The following is a 7,625-nucleotide window of genomic DNA, read 5'->3' as shown; positions in this document are numbered from 1 at the left end:
CCAGCAAACAAAAGCCCAGGCCCGGATGGCTTCACGGGGGAGTTTTACCGAACATTCAAAGAAAAACTAATACCCATTCTCCTCAAACTATTTCAAAAAATACAAAAAGAAGGAAGACTTCCAAACTTGTTTTATGAGGACAGAATAATTCTAATTCCAAAACCTGAAAAAGACTCAACAAAGAAAGAAAACTACAGGCCAATTTCCTGATGAACATAGATGCCAAAATCCTGAACAACATACTAGCAAATCGGATCCAGCAATACATTAAAAAAATTATCCACCATGACCAAGTGGGATTCATCCCAGGGATGCAAGGCTGGTACAATATTTGCAAATCCATAAATGTGATACACCACATAAATAAAATGAGGAATAAAAACCACATGATCGTATCAATAGATGCTGAAAAAGAGTTCGACAAAATCCCGCATCCATTTTTGATTAAAAACGCTCAGCAATGTGGGAAAATAGGGATCATATCTAGACATAATAAAGGCCATATATGAAAGACCTACAGCCAACATCATACTCAATGGGCAAAAACTAAAAGCATGTCCCTTAAGAACAGAAACAAGGCAAGGATGCCCACTTTCACCACTCCTACTTAACATAGTACTGGAAGTCTTAGCCACAACAATCAGACAGCAAGAAAAAATAAAAGGGATCCAAATTGGAAAGGAGAAAGTGAAATTGTCATTATTTGCAGATGACATGATACTACACATACAAATCCGCAATGACTCCATCAAAAGTTTACTAGACTTAATAAATGAATTTGGCAAAGTAGCAGGATACAAAATTAACGTCAAGAAATTGATGGCATTCTTATACACCAATGATGAACTCACAGAAAGAGAAACTAAGAAAACAATCCCATTACCATTGCGGCAAAAAAATTAAGATACCTAGGAATAAACTTAACCAAAGAAATAAAGGACCTATTCGCAGAAAACTACAGGTCATTGAAAAAAAAATAGAGGAAGATATAAAAAAGTGGAAGCACATAACCTGTTCATGGATTGGGAAAATTAACATCATTAAAATGTCCATTTTACCCAAAGCAATCTATAGATTCAACGCAATCCCCATCAAAATACCAATGGCATATTTCACAGAATTAGAACAATTACTTCAAAAGTTCATATGGAATCAAAAAAAGGCCTCGAATAGCCACAGCAATCTTCAAAAGAAAGAACAAAGTTGGAGGGATCACAATGCCAGATTTCAGGTTATACTACAAAGCCACTGTAATCAAAACAGCCTGGTACTGGCACAAGAACAGGTATATAGACCAGTAGAACAGAACACAGGACCCAGAAAGGAACCCAAGGCAATATGCTCAATTAATATTTGACAAAGGTGGCAAGAGCATACAGTGGAGTAAGGACAGCCTGTTTAATAAATGGTGCTGAGAAAATTGGACAGCTACTTACAGAAAAATGAAACTAAACCATCAACTTACACCATACACGAGAATAACTCAAAATGGATAAAAGACTTAAATGTAACTCATGAATCCGTAAAAATCCTAGAAGAGACTGTAGGCAACAAAATTTCAATCATCATACGCAGCAGAATTTTTACTGACACGTCACCTAAGGCAATAGAAACAAAGGAGAAAATGAACACCATGGGACTACATCAAACTCAAAAGCTTCTGCACAGCGAAAGATACAATCATCAAAACGGAAAGCCTACCCACTGTATGGGAGAGCATAATTGCCAATGATATATCAGATAAGGGGTTAATTTCCAATAAATATACAGTGCTCATACAACTCCACAAAATGAAGACAAAGAATCCAATTAAAAAATGGGCAGAGGAAATAAATAGACACCACTCCAAACAGGACATACAAATGGCTAAGAAACATATGAAGAAATGCTCATCATCACTAATAATTAGAGAGATGCAAATTAAAACAACAATGAGGTATCACCTCACACCAGTCAGATTGGCCACCATCAACAAATCATCAAACAACAAGTGTTGGCGAGGGTGTGGAGAAAAGGGGGCTCTAGTGCATTGCTGGTGGGAATGCAGACTGGTGCAGCCGCTATGGAAAACAATATGGTGTTACCTCAAAAAATTAAAAATTGAACTGCCATTTGACCCAGTGATCCCACTTCTAGGAATATACCCTAAGAAGCCTCAAACACCAATCAGGAAGAATGTATGTACCCCCATGTTTGTAGCAGCACTATTTACGATCTGGAAACAGCCCAAGTGTCCATTCGTCTACGAATGGATAAAAAAGAAGTGGTACATATACACAGTGGAGTACTACACAGCTGTAAGAAAGAAAGATCTCTTATCCTTTGAGACTACATAGAGGGACCTGGAAAGTATCATCCTAAGTGAAACAAGCCAAACAGAGAAAGACAAGTTTTATATGATCTCACTTATTTGTGGAATATAATGAACATAACAATCTGAGTAATGGGGTAGTCCCAGAGACGTGGAAGTTGGGTACAGACTGACAATCCCCTAAAGAGGGGGGTGGTGGGGAAGAAATAAACCACAGAACTTATATGCATGTATGCATGAACAGCGGACATGGACAACAAACTGGGGAAAAGACAGGGAGGGTGGGTGAGGAGGGAATCAGGGGGGAAAAGGAAAAACATCTGTAACAAAAATAAATTAATTAATTAAATTAAAATTTAAAAAAAGAACTGTTAAAAGTTAGTAGAAGAAATAAGAAGAAAAATATAACCACACTAAACAAAATATGGCAATAAAGAAGTATATATCTATAATCACCTTACATGTAAATGGATTGAATGCTCAGATAAAAAGACACAGTAGCTGATTGGATAAGAAAGCATGACTCATCTATATGTTGTTTACAAGAGACCCACCTCACAACAAAAGACTCACATAGGTTGAAAGTGAAGGGATGGGAAAAAATCTTTCAAGCAAACGGAAAAGAAAAAAAGCTGGGGTAGCAATATTCATATCTGATAAAGTAGATTTCAAAATGAAGGCCATGAACAGAGACAATGATGGCCACTACCTAATATTGAAAGGATCTATCAAACAGGAAGATATAACCTTGGTAAACATATATGCATGCCATATAGGAGCACCAACATGTATTAAAAATCTTTTGGAGGACTTCAGAGCAGAAATCAACAGCAATACAATGATAGCATGGGACTTCAATACCCTACTGACATCACTGGATAGAACTTCTAGACAAAAATTAAAAAGGAAACACAGACTCTAAATGAAACACTAGACCAAATGGATTTAAATGATATCTACAGAAAATGACACCCCAAAACCACAAAATTCACATTCTTCTCAAGTGCACATGGGACATTCTCAAAGATAGACCACATGTTAGGGAATAAGCTAAGACTCTACAAGTTCAAAAATATTGAAAGTATATCCAGCATTTTGTCAGCTCACAATGGCATGAAACAAGAAATCAATTGCAACAAGAACATGCAAAGACATTGGAACACATGAAGGCTAAATAGTATGTTATTAAACAATGAATGAGTTACTGAGAAGTTCAAGGAAGAAGTTAAAAACTTCCTGGAAACCAATGCAAATGAACACACTACAACACAAAATCTATGGGATTCAGCAAAAGCAGTTCTGAGAGAGAAGTTCATAGCACTACAGGCCTACCTCAAGAAACAAAAAAAAATCTCTAATAGACTATCTGACATCACAACTTAAAGAACTAGAGAGCAAACAGAAAGAAAACCCCAGAGCAAGTAGAAGGAAAGAAATAGTAAACATCAGAGCAGAAATAAATGACATAGAGACCAAAAAAGTAATTCAAAGGATCAATGAAACAAAGAGCTGGTTTTTTGAAAAGATAAACAAGATTGATGGACCCTTAGCTAGACTCACCAAGAAACAAAGAGACAGAACAAAAATACACAAAATCAGAAATAAAAGAGGAGAGAAAACGACTGCCACCACAGAAATACAAAAGATTGTTAACAACTACTATGAAAAATTATATGGCAACAAATTCGACAATCTAAGTGAAATGTACAAATTTCTAGAATCACATAGTCTCCCACAGCTGGACCAGGAAGAGATAAAAATTTGAACAGACCCATAACAACTAAGGAATTTGAAGAGGAAATCAAGACTCTCCCAGCAAACAAAAGCCCAGGCCCGGATGGCTTTACAAGGGAGTTTTACTGAACATTCAAAGAACTAATACCCATTCTCCTCAAAATATTTCAAAAAATTGAAAAAGGAGGAAGACTTCCAAACTTGTTTTATGAGGACAGAATAATTCTAATTCCAAACCTGAAAAAGACATTACAAAGAAAGAAAACTATAGGCCAATATCCCTGATGAACATAGAGGCCAAACTCCTGAACAAAATACTAGCAAATCGGATCCAGCAATACATTAAAAAAATTATCCACCATGACCAAGTGAGATTCATCCCAGGGATGCAAGGCTGGTACAATATTCACAAATCAATAAATGTGATACACCACATAAACAAAATGAGGAATAAAAACCACATGATCATATCAATAGATTCTAAAAAAGCATTTGACAAAATCCAGCACCCTTTTCTGATAAAAATGCTCAGCAATGTGGGAATAGAGGGATCATTATCTTCACATAGTAAAAGCCATATATGAAAGACCTACAGCCAACATCATACTCAGTGGGCAGAAACTAAAAGCATTTCCGTTAAGAACAGGAACAAGACAGGGATGTCCACTTTAGCCATTCTTATTTAACATAGTAGTGGAAGTCTTAGCCACAGCAATTAGACATGAAGAAAAAATAAAGGGGATCCAAATTGAAAAGGAGGCAGTGAAACAGTCATTATTCGCATATGACATGATATTATACATAGAAAACCCTAAAGACTCCATAGAAAATCTACTAACTTCATAAATGAATTTGGCAAAGTAGCGGGATACAAAATTAACATCAAGAAATCGACAGCATTCTTATACACCAGTGATGAAGTCACAGAAAGAGAAACTAAAAAAAAATCCCATCTACCATCACTACAAAAAAATTAAGATAACCTAGGAATAAACTTAACTAAAAAAGTAAAAGACCTATTCGCAGAAAACTACAGATCATTGAAAATAGAAATAAAGGAAGATATAAAGAAGTGAAAGCACATACCTTGTTCATGGATTGGAAGAAATAACATCATTAAAATGTCCATATTACCCAAAGCAATCTATAGATTCAATGCAATCCCCATCAAAGTACCAACAACGTATTTCACAGAACTAGAACAAACACTTCAAAAGTTTATATGGAACCAAAAAAGACCCTGAATAGCCACAACAATTTTGAAAAAGAAGGACAAAGTAGAAGGGATCACAATACCAGATACCAAAACAGCTACTGTAATCAAAACAGCCTGTTACTGACACAAGAACTGGCATATAGACCAGTGGAACAAAACAGAGAACCCAGAAATGGCCCCAAGACATTATGCTCAATTAATATTTGACAAAGGAGGCAAGAGCATACAATGGAAAAAAGACAGCCTCTTTAATAAATGGTGTTGGGAAAATTGGACAGCTACATGCAAAAAAATGAAAGTAGACCATCAACTTACACCATATACAAGAATAAACTCAAAATGGATATAAGACTTAATGTGACCCGTGAATCCATAAACATCCTAGAAGTAAATGTAGGCAACAAAATTTCAGATGTCAAACACAGCAGAATTTGCACTAATATATCACCTAAGGCAACAGAAACAAAGGAGAAATGAACACATGAGACTACATTAAACTAAAAAGCTTCTGCAGGGCAAAAGATACAATCATCAAAATGGAAAGGCAACCCACTGTATGGGAGAGCATAATTGCCAATGATATATCAGATAAGGGGTTAATTTCCAAAATATATAGAGTACTCATACAACTCAACAAAAGAAAAACAAAGAACCCAATTAAAAAATGGGCAGAGGACCTAAATAGACACCTCTCCAAACAGGACATACAAGTGGCCGAGAGATATATGTAGAAATGCTCAACATCAGTAATCACCAGAGAGATGCAAATTAGAACAACAATGAGGTATCACCTCACACCTGTCAAAATGGCCACCATCAACAAATCATCAAACAAGTGTTGGCAAGGGTGTGGAGAAAAGGGACTCTAGTACACTGCTGGTGGGAATGCAGACTGGTAAAGCCACTATGGAAAACACTATCATGTTACCTCAAAAAATTAAAAATTGAACTGCCATTTGACCCAGTGATCCTACTTCTAGGAATATATCCTAAGAAGCTTGAAACACCAATCAGAAAGAATATATGTACCCCCATTTTTATTGCAGCACTATTTACAATAGCCAAGATCTGGAAACAGCCCAAGTGTACATCAGTCGATGAATGGATAAAAAAGCTGGGGTACATATACACAATGGAGTATTATGCAGCTGTGAGAAGGAAGTGTCTCTTATCTATTAGGATGACATGGAGGAACCTGGAAAGTACTATCCTAAGGAAAACAAACCAATCAGAGGACAAGTGTCTTGTGATCTCACTTATTTGTGGAATATAATGAACATAACTGTCTGAGGAATTGGATAGACCAAGAGACGTGGAATTGGGGTGCAGACTGGCAACAGAGGAGGGGGTGTTGGGGGGAGGGAAGCGAAACCACAGAACTTGTGTGCGTGTATGCATAACTGATGGACAACAAAGCTGGGTATGGGGTGGGGGAGATGGGGAGGAAGGTGTCAATGGGGAAAAAAAGAAACATCTGTAAGAAAAATAAATTAATAAAAAATTATAAAAAAAACAAAAGTGGGATCATACTGTTTGTAAACTGATTTTATCACTAACATGTGGACCGTTCTAGATCACATTTATATAGCTCTAAATTCCTCTTAATATTTCAGTAGAATTCTGTCATTTCAAAGTATCATTAATAGTAATTTGCCAAGGCAGTGTGGTTCAGTGGATTGAGCATCATCCCATGGACTGAGAAGTCCTAGTTCAATTCCCGGTCAGGGCACCCACCCGGGTTGCCAGCTCGATCTGCAGTAGCGGACGGGTGTGCAAGAGGCAGCTGATCGATGTATCTCTCTCACATCTATGTTTCTATCTCTTCCCCTTCCTTTCTGGAAAAAAAAAAAAAATTCAATAAAAATTTGTTTAAAAGTAAAAAATTTAAAAAGTAATAGTTAACAAAAATCAGAAGGCCAATGGGTGTCAGGAAAAGTACACTTATTTTCTTCAATTTTAATTACTGGGAGTTAGTGGGATATTATATAAAGTTGGTAAATAATGACAGAAAAAGTATAATATTTAAAATTATAAAGGTATGTACTAGAAAAACTACAAATACACTAGCGATAATAAATGGGGGGAAACAAGTGGATGTGCACAAAATTCCTTACCTTTCAGAGTGGACATTCAATATATAGTACCCAAACTTGGACAATAAATGTAAAAAAAGTATAAATATATTAAAATATATATAAAAGGGACTGTTAATGATAGTGTCATAAAAGGAGACAAGGATGGGCATTTATGTTACATCTTTCCATCATCAAAAATGTACTACAAATAAGTGAGATCATGTGATATTTGTCTTTCTCTGCTTGGCTTGTTTCACTTAAGATAACACTCTCCAGGTCCCTCCATGTC

This window comes from Molossus molossus, unplaced genomic scaffold (assembly GCF_014108415.1).
Source record: "Molossus molossus isolate mMolMol1 unplaced genomic scaffold, mMolMol1.p scaffold_m16_p_2, whole genome shotgun sequence".
Taxonomy (NCBI): domain Eukaryota; kingdom Metazoa; phylum Chordata; class Mammalia; order Chiroptera; family Molossidae; genus Molossus; species Molossus molossus.
This window is presented reverse-complemented; position numbering follows the sequence as displayed.